This window comes from Pogona vitticeps, chromosome 1 (assembly GCF_051106095.1).
Source record: "Pogona vitticeps strain Pit_001003342236 chromosome 1, PviZW2.1, whole genome shotgun sequence".
In the NCBI taxonomy this organism is placed as follows: Eukaryota; Metazoa; Chordata; class Lepidosauria; order Squamata; family Agamidae; genus Pogona; species Pogona vitticeps.
In genome coordinates, this window is record NC_135783.1 from 172,123,926 (window position 1) to 172,142,761 (window position 18,836).

At 42.3% G+C, this 18,836-nt stretch overlaps 1 long non-coding RNA gene across 1 annotated transcript in view; it reads left to right on the forward strand.

Annotated features, from left to right (window-relative positions):
- LOC110086111 (uncharacterized) overlaps nucleotides 1–18,836 on the forward strand; it is a 48,176-nt gene that overhangs the window by 16,445 nt on the left and 12,895 nt on the right. Inside the window, exons 2-3 of the long non-coding RNA XR_002301760.3 lie at nucleotides 3,542–3,698; nucleotides 18,454–18,558. This is a non-coding gene — a long non-coding RNA (uncharacterized LOC110086111). The remainder of the gene's footprint in view (nucleotides 1–3,541; nucleotides 3,699–18,453; nucleotides 18,559–18,836) is intronic.

An 18,836-nucleotide genomic window follows, 5' to 3' on the forward strand; every position in this document is an offset into this window, starting at 1 on the left:
CATTTTTTAAAAAACAGAAATCTCTAGCCTTTGTAGAACCTGAGGCAGAAGGCAAAATATCTGGCAGTCACTGTCTTGCCCAAGTGTTCTCTTTGAAATAAACATTTCTGTGTTTTTAGCTAAAGCTCATTCTCGCCCAGTTCCTGCATCTTTCCAGCACCTTTCTAGCTAGTTTTCCAGAGAAGACTCCCTGGAAAATACCGTGATGTTGGGAAAGAGTGAAGGCAAGAGAAGGGGACGACAGAGGACGAGATGGTTGGGCAGTGTCATCGAAGCTACCAACATGAATTTGATCCAATTCTGGGAGGCAGCGGAAGACAGGAGGGCCTGGCGTGCTCTGGTCCATGGGGTCATGAAGAGTCGAACATAACTTAACAACTAAACAACAACAAACTTGAGCCCATTGTTGCATATCCCACACATTCTGAGATGATTGAGAACATATCCTGCCCCTCCTCTATATGACAGCCTTTCAAGTATTTGAAAAGTGCCATCGTATCTCTGCCCAGTCTTCTTTTCTTAAAGTTAAACATGTCCAGTTCTTTCAGTATTTCCTCATAAGGCTTGGTTTCCAGCCCCCTGATCATCCTTGTTGACCTCCTCTGAAGTTGTTCCAATTTTTCATCATCATTCTTGAACTGTGGTGTCCAGAATTGGACACAATACTCAAGGTGAGGCCTAACTACTGCTTAATAGAGGGAAACTAATACCTTGTGGGATTTGGAAACTATACTTGAGTTAATGGAGCGTAAAGTAGCATTTGCCTCTTTTGTATCCACGTCATGCTGTTGGCTCCTATTCACCTTGTGATCTACAATGATTCCAAGATCTCATAGTGTTACTGAGCCAGGTATCCTCCATCTTGTAACTGTGTGTTTGGTTTCTTTATCTTAGGTACAATACTTTTCATTCATCTCTGTTGAATTCCATTCTGTTGTTTTCAGCCCAGTTCTTAAGCCTATCTACATCATTTTGAATCTCCCCCACCCCCGGTCTTCCAAGGTATTAGCTGTTGCACACAATTTCTTGTCATCCACCTATTTGATTAGCATCCCCTGCATCCCCTGATACAAGTCATCATTAATAAAAATGAAGAGCACCTCTTCCCTCTGACAATTGTTCTATCCAGCCCACATCTAGTTAGCTTGCTAATCAGAATATCATGGGGCTTCTAGTTATTACTGCATCGTTTTCTAGGTGCTTTCATAGGTATCACTTTATAATCTATTCCAGAATCCCCCCCTGGGATTGACGTCAGGCTGACTGGTTTGTAGCTCCCAGGTACCTTCTTTTTGCTCTTTTTGAAGGTAGGGACAACGTTAGCCCTCCTCCAGTCATCTGGCACCTCACCTATTTCCCACGATTCCAAGAAAACAATGGCCAGCAGTTCTTAAGAGTTCTTCAGCCAGTTCCTTCAATACTCTTGGATGCAGTTCATCTGGCCCTGGAGATTTGAACTCGTTCAAGATAATAAGGCATTCCTTGACTATTTGTTTATCAATCTCCAGCAGCGGTCCTGTCCCCTCCACTTGCACTCCACATTTGCCTGGAGGGCCATAGACTGTCCTTTGGGAAAAGACTGAGCTGAAAACAGAAACTGAGCACTTCTGCCTTTTCTTTGTTATCTCTAGAAACAATAACAGATATATTGGTATGGGGAAAATGCAACAGTTAATAATTTGACTTGTATATTATATAAATTTACATATGCATATTAGACTACCTGTATCTGGAGCACTGGAATATGGTAATCCTTCTGATAGTCAGTCATACAAACAGACCATTTGATTACTCATGCCTGGGAATGGGACTGTGGACAGAGGGTATGTTACATAAACCCTTTGAGCAAAATTCAACTACTACCCTCACCTTAGTTTACAAAAGTGGTTTACTTTCACTTTTGTGGCAGCAAAGCAAACACTTATTTTCCTCATTTAATTAATTTCTTATTTCATTCATTAATATTATTTGAACTTTACTGGGAATTTGGGGAGGGATTTCCTTAGCTGCCTTGGTTTTTCAGTTAGGCTACTTCTTTTTCGAGGCTTGTGTTCAGGCAAGGTGAGTGATCTCTGGGGGTGGGGCAGATTGTTTATATGACTGTAGAATCCCTTTCCCCAAAATTTATTTCCTGGGTGCTTGAGTGTCTGTGGTACTGGTTTGGTTCTGCTTGCTAGCACCTCTCTCTCTCTCTCTCTCTCTCTCTCTCTCTCTCTCTCTCTCTCTGTGCGCTTTCTGCCTATGTGCTGAGAAAGTACATTCAATTTAAAATATATATATTCTTTATTATCATTTTCATTAGTGGGACATGGGAAAGGGCTTATTTTTAAAGGAAGGTCACATTTTAGTTAAAAAAGATGGCCCTATGAACTTTTTTAGTTCTTCTCAGTGCCTTGCTTTTTAAATGGATGAGCAGAGAATGGCTGCAAGCTGTGTGCCAACTGAATCGAGTGACCAGAGTGTTCCTGAGCAGCTCAGATTAAAACTCTTCAGTCGTGTAAATCTCGGATTGCAGTGATGGGTGATGGTGCACAAAACTGCCAGATTTTGTTTTCTTTAGAGACTGTACTGTAGAGTCTTACATTGATGGCTTCTAAGACTGAAGCAGGATTAAGGCAGGTGGAAAGTGTAAAGGCCCAGCTTCCCGAGGGGGAGGGGGCAATCCTTTATTTGTAATGAACAAAGAGTGAGTGGGAAGAGTTCATTTAGTAATGTTTTTCATCAAGTTAAGAATCATAAGAGTTTTTAAAAGCTTCATTATATCTACAAGGGCCCTTGTTTGCTCATACAATAGCAGGAACTTGTGCTTTCTGAGAAGCTCTATTGAACACAACTGCTGTTACTGGCAGGGTGGATAGAGACTGGTTAAATACCATCTGAAGAAGTAAATCCTGCAGAAAAACCCCCTCTGGATGCCATATCTAATTATTATTTCAGAATATGGCAGCATAAGGTGTGAATCGCTCCAGCTCCAGCCACTTCTTCAGCAAATTACATGCAAGTACTGTACAACTTGCTTAAATCCTGCCTGGGGTTTGAATTAATTATGCATGCTATGAAACACTCACATAATCCTCCCAAGCCTGAATTCTTTAGATTAGTCCTCTCATGTATGATGTTAAAATTAGCTGCCCAGCTCATCCATCCCAGATCTAGCAAGTTTTAGAAAAATAAGAATGTGACCTTAATAACATAGTTCTTTAAGAGTTATTTTCAGGGAAAGAGTATATTGGCCACATAAAACTGAAATGCTTCTCATGCCTAAACTTTTAAAAGCTGGAATCACATTTTGTCAAGTGCCTCAAGTCTTCTCTATACCCCACACATCTCACACTGGCATTTGAACATCGTATGGTTATATATAGACCTTTGCTGGGTTTTGCATCACCTTACAAATACTTTTGAGTGCAGGAAGGGAAAGATAACACTGTACCAGAAACAGCCCATGGGCACCACCTCAAGGATCATGATGCAACCATGTATTTTGGTATACAGCACCAACAGTTGAGTAACTTCCTCCCTCTTCTTCCTTTCATCACAGCCCTGTGTAATGCCAAAAGAATTTCCCCTGAAGGCTTTCCTGGCTCGCCCCAGCAAGATTTTAGGGCAACGAGGTGTCTACCGGAAGAGATTTTTAATCCTAGTGGAAACACCGGGATCCAGCATTTTGGTCAATGTCTTCAAGGCAAAGTTTGGAAGTAAGCTGCTACAATGATGTCTGTTGGCAGTAACTAATTACTTTATGGATAATGAGGGGGCAATGAAAACACAACCCTTCTGCTGTTTGAGCCTGCTGAGTAATATATTGTATATATTACTCTTTCTGTGGTAGGAGTGAGAGGGTTTGTTTAGAAGCAAGCCAGAGTGTGCCCTATTTAACTTTTTAATGTGAATCTTATGCTACAGGGCAGTGGAAGAATGATGTTGCTTCTGCACGAGTGCTGAGTTGTGTCAGAAGGGATGATGCCACTGGGTTGTACTGGATGCCAGTGCTATGGATGCTGAATCCTTGTCAAAAAGATCAAAAGTAGAAAACCCTTACCTCCCCACCATTGTGGTGGCCACATTATTTAGTAAGCAACTGCCAGTGCTTCTACTGCCCCCTCGATTGATATAGTACTGTTTAATGTAGTAAATTATTTCCCTCAAATGGGATAAGGGGAAATGGGAATTTCTATGGTAGGTTTTTTTTTTTTAAAAAAACAAAACAAAACCTGATAATACTAAAGAGTTAGGAACGGGAACTAATGAGACCAAGATCTCCTCAAAGAAAAAAGAACAGTGACTTGTGGGAACAGGCTAATATGGCCCAGTTGGGCAAGTTCTGCCAGAACTCATCAGAAGATGACAGGGAGAACAGATACAAGATTTGGCAGACCTTGAACTATTGGCAACTCAGGTGGCCAAGGCTCAAAAGATGACAGTCCGGTGCCTCAGTCAGAGGAGGAGGCATGGTCACTTCCCAGCTCATGAAAACACCAGAGGATAAGGCATGAACCTGGATAGAAAGCACTTGGTGCTCAGCTGCAGGGAGAAGAGGCCTCCTTGAGAGTAGAAGTCCTCCTTGAGAGAAACTCTTTCTCTCATGGACACTTGGTGAACTACTCCCGCAGCTCACTTATGTCAGTTCCTTTCCTGGCTAGACAAATGTCTGCAAATCACTTATGTAAATTTTGATAGTCTTGCTGGAGACAATGTCTCTTTTTGCTCTACATTGTTTGTGTCATGTATCTTCACCCTCTCTTATTGACACCTTGTTGTGTATGACTTTCTGAATGATTGATTATACTTGTTGAACGTTCCTCTTTTTTCTGATACAACTGGACTAGCTTGATTTTGGAAATTGTCTTTGTATTACTGGCAAGCTTCTGTTTGTTAGACCTCACCCCCCCCCCATTGCTTTCTCACTAATTCTAGACCACCCTGGCTGGGCTTGTTTTGTGTCTCAGCCTAACAAGACCTTACCTTTGGGGCCAGCCTACCTGGAGGGAGGGCACTGCCTCCCTTGAAAATTGTCTAGTGGTTAACAGCCAAAGAATTAAATTCTAAGTTGCTGAATAAAAGTCTGATTCGGGTCATTTCCAGGGACAGATTATTTTAAACCTTAAAAAGCTGTGAATGTGTACCTTGATTTCAGCAAGGCTTCTGACAAGATCCCTCATGACGTTCTTGTGACCAAGCCGATAACATTTGGGCTAGATGATGCTACAGCTAGGTGGATTTCTAGCTGGTTGACAGGCTGCACTCAGTGTGCTTACCAATGGCTCCTTCTCATCCTAGAGGGGAGGGACAAACGGGGTGCCACAGGATTCAATACCTTTATAAAAGTCTTGCCGAAGGGCTTGGAGGGGATGCTCATTAAATTTGCAGGTGACACCAAACTTGGAGGGATGGCTAACATATCAAAAGACAGGACCAGGTTTCAAAATGACCTAAACAGATTATGGAACTGGACAAATAAAAGCAAGACAAGTTTCAACCAGGAAAATAAATAAATAAAATATTGCACTTATGCAAGAGAAATTAGATGCACAAATATAGTATGATTGAAGAATGCTTGGAAATAGTACACATGAAAAGGTTCTCAGCGTATGATGGAATTGGGAAATCATGAAACATAGTGTGTGCTAGGGAAACTAGGCAGAGAAAAGTCAAACTTTGAAGTGCCTCTGTCGCTGTAAATTTCCAGGAAATATTGGCTGGAAGACTGGCAAGAAGAATTGGCCAGAATGCATTTCAAAGAGGACTGGTCTCTGGCTCTCCTGTTCAAAGAAGGCTTTGATATGTGTATTAGAATTTTCTGGAAAAGTCCTTCCCACCCCAGCATATGAAAACTGGTACTGAGAGATGAAGCCCTATTAAGGAAGAAATCCATTAGCCTCGGGACATTCAAAAGGCCTTGCTATAATCAAGGCATATGAAACATAAGCTTTATTCTCTATAAAGAAGCCTGAGAGAGGCAGGACAGGAGAGAGAGTAGCATCCTCATATTAGGGCCAACTTTGTCTCTCACAAATGGGTCTGCTTACTTATCTTCGGGTTAAGGATAAGTAAAAGGGTTAGGCTAGCTAGGACTTTCTTATTTTCTTATGTGTGCACCTTCTTTGAGATAATCCAAGACTGGTTGTGTAGCTTCCTACAAGTTTGTTCTTCAACATAAAAAAACCCTAAGATCATGGCCACTGGCCCCATCACCTCCTGGCAAATAGAAGGGGAAGATATGGAGGCAGTGACAGATTTTACTTTCTTGAGCTCCATGATCACTGCAGATGAAGACAGCAGCCACGAAATTAAAAGACGCCTGCTTCTTTGGAGGAAAGCGAAGACAAACCTCAACAGCATCTTAAAAAGCAGAGATATCACCTTGCCAACAAAAGTCCAAATAGTCAAAGCTACTGGTTTTTCAAGCAATGATGTATGGAAGTGAGAGCTGGGCCATTAAGACGGCTGACTGCCAAAGAATTGATGCTTTTGAATTGTGGTGCTGGAGGAGACTTTTGAGAGTCCCCTGGACTGCAAGGAAATCATTTTGAAGGAAATCAACCATAAGTGCTCACTGGAAGGACAGATCCTGAAGATGAGGCTCCAATACTTTGACCATCTCATGAGAAGAGAAGACTCCCTGGAAAAGACCCTGATGTTGGGAAAATGTGAAGACAAGAGGAGAAGGGGACAACAGAGGATGAGATGGTTGGACAGTGTCATTGAAGCTACCAGTGTAGAAGCAAAGAGAATGGATGGGGTGGGGCCACTGAGCACCATTGGGTAACACTTCCTAAAAGGCAGAACCACATACAGGATATTCTGTGCCAGGATAAATGGTCCAGATTAAGCTCAGTAGGATCCCTCATCTCCCATGCCTTTCTTATCTCAAGGTGGAAAAGGATAGAGGGATAGAGAGACTATCTGAGGAATAGACCAGAACAGCTTGGCAGAAAAGATGTATCATGACACAGGGTTTTAATGGATCAGCTAAACAGGAACCAACAATGTGATGCTGCAGGGGGGAAGAAAAAGCAAATGCTATACTAGAGTGTATCAACAGAAATGTATCAACCTAGCTTGCCCAGATTGAGGGAAGTACAATAATCACTCTATTCTGCTTTGATCAGACCTCAGCTAGATAACTGTGTCCAGTCCTGAGCACTATGGTTTAAAAAGATACCAAGAATCTGGAATGTGTCCAGAGGAGGACAGCCAGGATGGTAAAAGGTTTGGAAACCAAGTGCTATGAAGAAAGGTTGAGGGAACTGGGCATGAGGGAACTTCATGTTTAGCCTGAAGAAGAAAAGGCTGAGAGGCAATTCGATAGCCATATGGCTGTCATGTGGAAGAAGGAGCAGGCTTGTTTTTTGTGGCTACAGAGGATATGATCAGAAATAATAGTTTCAAGTTACAAAAAAGAGACCTTGACTATACATTAGGACAAATTTCCTAACAATGACAGGCATTCAACAGTGAAATTGACTGCCTTGAATGGTGGGGGACACTCCTTCCCTGGAGATTTTAAAGCAGAAGTTGAATTGTCACCTATCACGGATGCTTTAACTTTGGATTTCCTGCACTGGCAGGGGGCTGCACTCAGTGAACCTAGGAGTCCCTTCCAGGTCTATGATTCTGTTTGTGCCTCTGTGTAGCATTCTCCATTTATTAGATCTATGTTTCTTGTTGTATTATGTAATCGTTTATGAATATTCATGTTACTGAGAGGTGGAGCCGAGGGAGATGCTATAAGAGTCAGAGTCAGAGAGTCAGGAGAGCAGAGTAAGTATGAGTAAGAGTCAGGCAGTAGAGAAAAGTCAGAGAAAGTAATAGAGCGTGTTGTTTGGGAAATTCTGAGGTGTGATTAGCTACTGAAGATATTTATGAATCAATCTCTGTAATCAATAAACAAAAGTTTTATTTAAAAGAACTTGAAGAGTGGATCTGAATCCTTTTGAGGTAATTGTGATTTAGGGATCACCTGGTGGCAGCAGTGTTAAAGAAGAGAGTGTTTGCCTTTGTGTGCTCTGAGGCTTGAAGCTCAAGCAAAAGGGTCACGAGGGTGGATGTCACACTCTGTTTTATGATGTCTCATAAAGCAATGTTACTGAGTAAGCAGAAAATAAGTTGTTGGAAAATAAATTAACTCAAGTGTTTTTCTGGGAGATACAGCGTCTAAATTTTTCAAGAAGTTGAAGACAGTGAAAGTCCCTGGCCAAGATTAGGACCAGACAGCAGTTTCAAAATTTAAAAGGCCCATCTTACTTCTCCTCCCCCCTCCTTTGTTTGATTGTTTTCCTTTTTAAAAAATAAAGTTTGTTTCTTTGTTTTGGATGGGTGAAGAATTGTGAATGGAGATGATTGTTATGTGGGTCTGATGGTTAAGTGATTTCTCAAGAAATCATACTATGGGCGTCGTCTTACAACATTAGTCAAAATATGACAAGACTTATTTTATAAAAGTGTGCTTGGAACTTGTTGCATAACTGGACATCTTTTGTCAAATGGGTAGCATGGTATAGGAAGGAAGGGGTAAATAACTGGTCTGCCTGAGTAGTCCAGTCACAGAGAAGAAAATGTGTATGGGGTACATAATCTCCCTTGAAGTGCAGATGCAAAGGTAGATGATGACTTGTCTGTATTTCTACATCTACATCTCTATGCCTGTGTAGTGACAATAGTTAGAAGTTTTGACAATAGTTAGAAGTTTGCGGGTACACAGATGGGCAAAATGTAGATCAGACATCATATTGTGAATTCTTCTAGAGAAAAGAAAATCATAGTAATGGAGCGGGGGGCTTGATCTCTGTCTGTGCTGGACCAAATGACACAAATGTGAATGTCATGGGCCAAAGCTTACACAGGGATAAAGGATTAAACTTTCCCTGCTAGCTAAAGGAAAGATCTTCTGTGTAACCTAGTCATAGGTCAAAGGTATAGTAGCTGAAGAAAGCAACCAACCATGATGTGGGCTAGGAGCAAGCCTGTCAACACTGCCGGGGAATTTTCTGCTCAGTTGAGCACATCAAGGAAGTTTTGACACATATTCTACTATTTGGTTTTCCACAGTGTTCAGTGGCACACATCAAACTAATTGTGGGAAAGATGGATATTTAAGAATAAGATGATTTAAACATATCTAGAGAATTCAACTTCCATCTTAGTTGGGGAGAAATGTCCTTCATTTTAAAAAGAAAGGCAGGCAGGACTTCAAAGAATTAAAGCCAAGGCAGCTGTTGGATGCTGAACATGCTTTGATTTATGAAGTGTGCAGAGTCCCAAGGTTTGATTACCTGCATTACTGTTTTTGTAGAATGGGTCTTTGGGACCTTGTCTATAATGAGTTGTCAGGGCTCCATGTGCTAGGCAAAGTCTAAGTGTAATACTACGCTTCCCTGGGTCCCCACTTGGTGAGACCAATCTCAGGGTAAGCAGCATCAGAAGATGAGAAAGTCTGATTTTTGCACATGAGGTGATGTTAAAACCTGAGCACTCATCTTCCCCTGTTCTCAGCTAGTAGCAGGGCTAGCTGGCTCAGCACAAAGTTGTTTCTATGTGTGTAGTGCACACAGTGCTCGTTCAGGAGGCTGTGCGAGAAATTCCCATGAACACAGGTATGTGAAGATATTATTTTGCAATTCTTACACAACAGCCTCATTGCTGTGACTTCACATGAGCCTCCCGTCATCTCAGGTTTTGGCCCTGAAATCTCAGGGAACTGGAAGAACTGGCCTGACAACACAATGTCTTTTTGATAGGGTATAGGTAGCAGCCGGACAGGCCTCCCCCCCTTATTCTACTGCTGCTTTGCCTATGTCTCTTCGAGAATTCTGTTCTTTAACATATAACAGTAAAGGGAAAGGCAAAATAAAGGAGAGGGAAAAAACGGGAAGAAAAGTCCTGTTACTATAAGTTCTTTTTCTGACCCGGGGCTGCATGAAGAGACTCGCAGTGCAATGTTTTTGTACCCTTTCTCCATGTTGCTGGAGGTGGGCAAGGAAAGCCCCGGAGATTTCAGCTTCTGTGTGATGTCCCCTACATTGCTTCCACTGCCATCAGTCACTGGCTTTCCTGTCTCCTGGGAGAAGGTAAACATGCTGAGAGGGCTCACTGCTTTTCTGTCTGCAAACACCCCTCTCTTCCAGCTTCCCTGTCATTCCCAGCCAGTTCCATCTACATATGAATTGAAGTGGAATCAGCAACCCATCTCTACAAGGCTAGGCCTGCACGTCTTCTGGGCAACAGCCTCAGGGATCAGATGGATTTTCATCCCAGACTGATGCCTCATTGGCAAAACATCTGGATTGTCACTCTCGCAATAACTCAGGCAACATGCTGGGCCCTTGCCATGGCTGTTGAGTGATTCTGTCAGGTTAAACAAAACAAAGTTTTCCCAAGGTTTGTTCACTGGGCACTGAATGGTAAGGTGTGAGGGAAGGAGTTTAAGAAGGGAGCTGACATGTGGAGCCATGGCATCCTGCCTGGCACTTTCCCAGTTTTGTGTCAGAAGAAACATGCCACAATAAGACCAGTTTCATGCCAGGATTTTGTAAGAAAGCTAGATGGTGTGCAGTTAAACCATCTCACCAGAATAAATTTGTAAGAAACTGGTAGGGTCAGGCTTACCATGACCATAATTATCTGTTAGTAAGCATCCCAAGGGACTGTGTCATCTGACATGACTTTAAATTTGCAGGATCTGGGAAAAAAACTGCCCTGTAATTTACTCTGAAGATTCTTTAATCAGATTCCTTGAACATATTTATAAATGCTATGTGGCTGTGCTTGGGTAGACACACTTTGTAATTGTCTTCTAAAATAAAATAAAATTGCACAGTTACAGTATGACATTTATCCAGATTTTTTAAAGGTAAAGTTAATTTAATATATTATTATATTATTTTATCAGACCTACATTGTGGTCTGATAAAATAAAATGTGAAATATTAAAAGTACAGTTTTTCCAATGTCTCCCCTGTAAGTGTTGATGCATTCATAATGCCATGAGGCTCACACTACAGTTGTTGGGCAAAGTGACCTTTTATCATTTCTCCACTTGACAGTTGTGTTTTTCAAACCACATCTAGACTTCTTGACTTCCTGAACTTCTAATAAACACTATTAATTTTTTTAATGGAATATAAAATGTGGGTATAATTCCTTTCCAAAAGAGCAAATGTGCTCTGCTATCTGTTCCAATTACTCAGTGGCTGGGTCTACAAGTTAAATTAACTGCTTCTTGATACTGCTGACTCTGCTAACATATATTGTATGAGACCATCAGACATTGATCCCAGTACTGTCCACTCTGACTGGTCATTTGCCAGAGTTCCAGTCAGAATGCTTTTTTTGCCCTGCCTGGAGATCTCTGGTACTAGCTGGCAGTCTCCTATCCAATTAGGAACCAGTCCTGGCCTTTCTAAGCTTCCAAATCACATGAGAACTGGGTGCATTTTGTTCATGTAGGCATCCTTCAGTCTCGAGAGACTATGGTATCGTGCTCTGTATGGAGGTCTTGGAACAGTGTCTTGTGTGGCTGAGAAGGCCAATTCGAGAGTGACAATCCCTTCCACACTGGAGACAAATCCAATCTGTCCCCTGTCCAGCTCCCTGGTTTTGCTTGTTTTGGGACTGCCTCTTTGCCTCGGCCTGCTGGACAAGGGTCTCTTCAAATTGGGAGAGGCCATGATGCACCGCCTGCCTCCAGGCTGAACGCTCAGATGTCAAGGTTTCCCATCTGTTGAGGTCCATTCCTAAGGCCTTCAGATCCCGCTTGCAGATGTCCTTGTAACGCAGCTGTGGTCTCCCTCGGGGGCGGCTTCCCTGCACTAATTCTCCATACAGGAGATCTTTTGGAATCCAACCATCAGCCATTCTCACAATGTGCCCAAGCCAACGTAGACGGCGCTGTTTCAATATTGTATACATGCTAAAAATTCCAGCTCGTTCTAGGACTACTCTATTTGGAACTTTGTCCTGCCAGGTGATACCAAAAATGTGTCGGAGACAACGCATAGGGAAGGTGTTCAGCTTCCTCTCCTGCCGTGCACAAAGGGTCCAGGACTCGCTGCAGTATAGGAGTGTGCTCAGGACACAGGCTCTATAGACCTGGATTTTGGTGTATGCCGTCAACTTCTTATTAAGCCATACTCTCTTTGTGAGTCTAGAGAACATGGTAGCTGCTTTCCCAATGCGTTTATCCAGCTCGACATCTAGGGAGAGAGTGTCAGAGATTGTTGAGCCAAGGTACACAAATTCATGAACAACCTCCAGTTCTTGCATGGAGATAGTAATAGAGGGAGGTGAGTCCACGCCCTGGCACATGACTTGTGTTTTCTTCAGGCTGATAGTTAGTCCAAAGTCTTGGCAGGCCTTGCTAAAATGATTTATGAGTTGTTGGAGGTCTTCAGCAGAGTGGGCAACAATGGCAGCATCATCAGCAAAGAGGAAGTCCCGCATGCATTTCAGTTGGACTTTGGTCTTCGCTCTCAATCTAGTGAGATTAAAGAGCTTTCCATCTGATCTGCATTTTGTATCTGAACACATAAATAGGTGTTTTCAATACTCTTGCATGAAGAAACACCTTGGTATATGGAAAACTAACATGTGAAGAAGACAGGCTACAGCCCTTTCTGTGAGATTTAGCGTTCTATTTAGTCAGTTAATGGAAATGGATTTGGAGAATCATTTAGTTTGAAGCAATCTGAAGACAATGAGCAGGCACTAGTTGATCAACTTGCCTGAGGCTTTGCAACATGTACTGACTGACCTCAGGAACAGTTTCACAGAGTTTCGTCACATTGCTTGGTCAGTATGGAAGAAACTATAGAACTGCATCTATGATGTCTTACTTTCTGGAAGTACTTGAGGGCCAGTTTCGTGTCCTTCAAAAATTAAAAAAACAAAACAAAATAAGCAAGTAAACAAATTTTAAAAACCCTGCCCATTCAGTGTAGTCATTCAAGGAGAAGAGGGCTGGGCTCAAACTCTTCTTCCTGATGCCTTGTCTCTTTGTCAAGGAAGTTTTCATATGGGGATGCAACTGATCACATTATTTCCCCGCCATCAAGTGGAAGGTCTATAGACTAGAACAGGGGATGTCCAAACTACGGCCTGTGGGCAACATCTGGCCCACCATGCTGTTTTATCTGGCCCATTCTCTTAACCCCATGCACGGGCATAGGCTGGTGGTGTCTCTGTCGCCATGCATTAGTAGTGTGTTTGCATGCATAAGGGGGTGAGTGCATGTATCGGGGGGCTTGCATGCATCTGCACATGTGTGTCCATGAGGGGTTTGGGCGCGGGGTTATGGGGGTGCAGGCATATGTGCAAGCACACGTTCCTGTTCCTTCAGCCCTCTAAGATCTTGAAAATATCCAGTGTGGCCCTCAGGGTAAAAAGTTTGGAGACCTCTGGTCTAGAAGGAAGATGGCTAAACTTCCCCCACAGTACCTTAAATATCCCAATCAGGGTACAGTTCCAGTAAAAAAAGTGTGTGGGGGGGAGCAATTTCCCACATCTGGTGCATGAGTCATTTGGCACCATTGTTAGCTCTTGTTTGAACTACGTAGCCCTTTGAACTCCAAATGCCCTCTCAGGATTGTAGTTTTTGGGGATATTTTTAATCCAGTGTTTTAAATTTGTTTTAATTTGTTTTCACGAGTAGTGTTTTCTTCAGGCTCCCAGTGTGGTGGAGTGGGTAGAGTGATGGACTAGGACTCTGAAGAACAGGGTTTGAATCCCCCACTTGGCCATGGAAACTGACTTGGGGAGTGGAATTGGCAAAACTACTGCTTAATTATCTCACTTACCTTGAAAGCCCTATTAGGGTCTCTGTAAGTCAGTTCCAACTTAACTGCACAGAACACAAACAATAGTGTTTTTAATACTGTTTTGGTTTAATCATATTTTAAAGTTAATGTCTTAATTGATTGTGGTTTTTAACATGTATTTTATAGCTGTTGTGCATTGCCTTGAGTCCCTTCTGTGGGAGAAAGGTGAGGTATAAATAAAATAAGAAAATAGATGTTTCCAAAGGATTAGGGTCCACAACACACATCAAAATATTGTTTTGCATTTTAGAATTTCTCTGGTGGCAAATTTGGTAATGGTTGCACCAAGCCAGAACAAAGCACCTGAGTATACTGTCCTTTGTGTTACTTCCTTGTGAAGTGCTCTGGTTCCACTGTGCATAATTATGAGAATTAAAAGCGGCTTTTCCTCTTTGATTGTCAGGCATCCACTTGAGACTCTGTGGTGGAATGAATGGCTGTGGTTAAGCTGAACTGAATAGCAAATTACTTTTCCTGGGATTGTAATGTTAGCTTCTCCTTCCATTTGAGTGGCACCGCTGAGCGTTGCTTGGAGGAGAAATATTTTGCTTTTCACAGCCTGTAACTAATTTGGGGGAATTGGACTGGGAAGGAAGAAGAAATCCAAAAACCTAGGGCAGATGTAAGAAGGGCCTTTGTTTCTTCAGTCAGACTGACAACAAAGCCGGTTAGATTAGGTTTGGGTGCTACAGAGTCGAATGGGTAGAGCCACGGCTAGTGGCTGGAAGGAGACGGCATCTTCACTGGAAAGGAGTCTCAGAGTAAAGCTTCTTTCTTTGGTAGTAGGTCTTTCCAGGGAAGTGAAAACAGAAAAACAAAAAGTAGCGGGGATGATCCACAGATAGAATAGAAAGAATTTTGGGGGTTGACTAATACCATCACGAGGTTACCAAAATGTAGCAAATAAAGCGAATGCCTGAGTTTTCCAGACGTCTTCTTCAGGCTTAGGTGGTTTAATGTTTTAGGTGACTGGGGAAGATGAAGACTCCTCAGCCCCATCTCTTGCTTTGCTGTCATGCTTCTGCTCCAAGGCTGAGCCAAGGCAAGGGCCTTACCGAAGGCAATGGATAGCCAAGTGCACACGGCGTACAGACAGGCTTTTGGTTACAGCAGTGGTTCCCTATTGCGGGTAACCACGTGTTCTTGGACTGCAGCTACCAGAAGCCTTCATTAACAGTTGTGGTGGCCAAGGCGTTTGGGAGTGGCATTCCAGGAGCACCTGGGTTACCCAAACTTGAGAACCACTGGTCTACAGAAAGGGAAGAGGCTGAGAAATAATCGTTTGATGCCTTTGTTCACTGATTAGGGTGTCTCTATCTTTAAGTCAATATACCTACAATGGTCATTACATTTGGCCAGATTTTTTTTCTTAAGTTTTTACTTTTTGTTCCAGTTCCCTAGTAACTGACATTGTTTGCAACTTCTTAGTGATCCAATAAAAGTATCGCTCTGCCCAGAATGTTTCTGCTTCTCCTGATTCACATAGCTACTTTTGTATTCTTCTTACGTTATAGAGACTTTTTCGAATGGTCCCACTTCTGATATTTTTGCAGTCTGGTAGAAATGCTATTTCTCTTCCCATGCTGAATCTCTTGCTTCATAGTAGCACAGTTATATCCCACTATGGGTGCCATCAAATGGACATTTCTCCCACTGTTTGGTCCACTGCAAAGACAGGCTGGTTTGTTCCTTTTTCTGGTGGTCACAAAATGTGATCGCAGGACCAAACCAGCCTGTCTCTACAGCATTCCTATCCAAACCTTCCAAACCTTTCTGAGTCTCCCTGGGTCAGGGGCTTCAACATTTTTAGTGGGGGTAGGGTAATTCCATTTTGATTTGTTTCCAGTGCATGTGATCACTGGAAATGAACCAAAGCTAGCTTTTGGCCATGAATTTCCCTTCCTCTTTCAATTTCCCATATCATTAAGTGGATTAAGAAGACAGTTTAGCCACTTCATGATATTAGAAAATAAAGCATTTCCTCTGCTCTATGAAGGGGCAGATGAAGTAAAAGGTTTTTTTTTTAAAAAAATGTATCAGGACAGTGCTAATGCACTGCATCACTTAGAAAAGTTTTTTTTAATTAAAAACTTCTTCCTGGAAATGGGAAAGAGAGGAAAGGACAAGGACAGGGATTTGTTATTTTTTGTTGTTGTTTTCAACAGAGAGGGGGATCAAACAGGGCTGCTATGATTGCATCAAATGGCATCCAAATGACATACTGGACCTCTACCTAACCTTAGCTGAACCAATTTAGCCCATTCCAGCCTGCTCCAAATAAACCCATGTAGACAAGCCCTATATTTCAATTTGAGGATTTTGTGCTTTCATTTTTTTCTTAAGTCTATTTTGTCTTGCTGACATACAGTATACAGTCCAAATCTGATTAACTTCTCCCCCCCTTGCCCAATATGTAAGTGTAGTATAAATAATTCAAGGAGTATTTCTTCCCATGTTTTAAGGACTTCATTGTCAATGTGTCAAGGTTCCTGCCATTTCCCTTTTAAAATCTGTTAAGTGAAACTCTTTCCAGTCCAGACACCTTGTCCATCAGCTATACATTTATCTCTCTTGTCAGTTTCATCTATATGTTGTTTGTTCTTAAGAGTCAACTGAGAGATCCTGTATTTGGCTCAGTTTGCTTTGTGAATTGATTTGGAATTTAATGGCACTTAACAAAGAGCAGACATAGGAAAGATACAAAAGCTGCTTTTCTCCTCTGTCTTTTCACAAATTATTAGCATTCTCTGCATGCCCCTTCTTGTCCTGTGTGAGCAGCTTGCGTGTTATACAAAAAACAGCCTGCTGCATATTTCCTGACAGAAAGAAAATAAAAACTGAATTGGGGGGGGGGGACCCCACACACACCCACACACACACACACACCAACCAGACAAACCCAGGATTGAAAGAAATGGTCAAAGCAGGATGGACTGTGTGCATGGCCTAGCAGTCTCGTAGCAACTGGTCGTTGGAATGCTAATGGGCCCATGTCTGCTTCATGACCATGGATGCCTGGCTCAGTTGGGCAGAGGAGGTTGAAGAACGTGTGAACTTAGTCTCCCGCTGTTTTTCCTGTGCCACTGACACCAAGGAGGTTCTTCTCTTCTCTTCCTGTGGGTGCCTCTGTGTATGTTCTGGAGTGGATGGGTAACCAAGATACAGCACTCTGATTGGGCCAAGGCAGTGAGTGGGCACCCGTGAGCCAAGCCAGGCTACTGACTAGGAACAACAAGCGGACATCTCCCACACTCCCAGCACAAGCTTTACTTTGCTCCTGGGAGAGGATGGGGTGAAGGAAAGAAAATGGTAGGAGATGGACAGACACACTGACAATCCACCACATCCCCAAGGTTGCTAGCACAGTATTTCCCCCCCCCCCCCATCCCAAGTATAACCCATTTGCAGTTTTGGTCCCCAATCCAGAAGTATACAAATACAAACAGTGCCACCAGAAACTTGAAAACCAAATTGTTAAAGGTCACCTCCATGTCAGCTCAGAGGAGTTGGTGCTGATTTGAATAGCAGATATTTGGATACAAATTGGATTGAATGGCTATTTGCACATTCCTTAGTTTTGAAACAGAGTGCTCAATTAAGATGATCACCACCGCCATGTTGCAGATTGGCCAGGCATTCATCAGGTTTGCTTTCCTTGGTTTTCTGACCTGAGGAAGCTGCTGTAGTTCCTTGGCACACTTTAAACTATCATTAGTAAAGATTCTTTGCCAGGATCTGAGCATGTCTCCTTTTGTACTGCACTTAGCTACCAGATGCATAGCCACCAGATGAAATGATGGCAGTCAGCATTAATAAACAGTTTTACTTCCCCAAATTCACTGTTGGGTTTACTGAGTTACCATGGACAGGCAAACGTTTATCTGGAACACTGTGCAGTTATGAATCATCAAAAAGATGTTTTAGTCCCAAGCAGCCTAAACACATTCTTTCCAACCAACCCTCAGGATTATAAAAAGAAACTCTGAGGCAAAGGGGAAAGATAGGATAGAGCAGACACTGGACAGCCAGAAATTTATGTTGTAAGCAGTTACTTACACTGCAAAAAGCAGGATATTAAATTTACTGCACTCTGTAAAGGGAACACTGATCAAGACAGGACAGAGGATACATCTGGTGTGGCATTTACTGGAACAAATTGTGCCAAAACTTACTGGTAATGAAGCATCCTCTCCTGTGTGCTTATGTGAAGAAGCCATTCAGAATCAGCTCCCAAAAGGTTTTTTGACTATCAGTGATTCACATGTGTGTAAAACTTGCAGTTCAAAGCAGTTTCTCAGAAAATCATCTGTATTGTCTCTTTAGCACATTTGAGGCTCCTCTTGGGCCAACATAATAACTTCAAATCTACTTTGCTTTGAAACTTCTTGCTTATAATCATAGTTGTGGGGCAGACACAACAGAAACAAAACATATCGGCCTGCAGTGCCACTGAAGATAGGAGATCTTGGGTTTGCTTTGTTGTTGTTGTTTTTTCAAATCTTCCAAGTCTGCAACATGTTGCAAATCCAAAACATATCCTAAAGGAAGGATTTTTGTGATTTGGGTTTGTGTTTTGGCACTGCTTGCACTTGTCTGCCTGTGTATAATAAATAAGCTGGTGAAATTCCTGTTCCCTCAGGGTACTACTGGCTCATCGCTTAAAACTGGAAAAGCAACCTGCCAAAATAATTTTTAGGCACCAATGTGAATGAACTTGTCCTGCCTACTGAGTAGCAGCAAGGAGGTAGGCATGTCTTTTCAATGGTTTAATTGAGCAATGTACTTATTTATGATTTCCTAAGAATAAATAATGACAAATATGCACTATTATTTATTATTTTCTGGAACAAAGTTCTCAGACGTTGTTTACTGTTTCTTTCTTCTGATGGTCATCTGGGATGGTGCAGCTTGCCCAATGCTACATAAGCTGGTTCCTCTCCCAGAAGGCACACTGGGAAATTGAACTCCCAACCCAGGTACTGCATCTCACTGAGCTATCCAGCGTACAATCTCTGAGTAGAC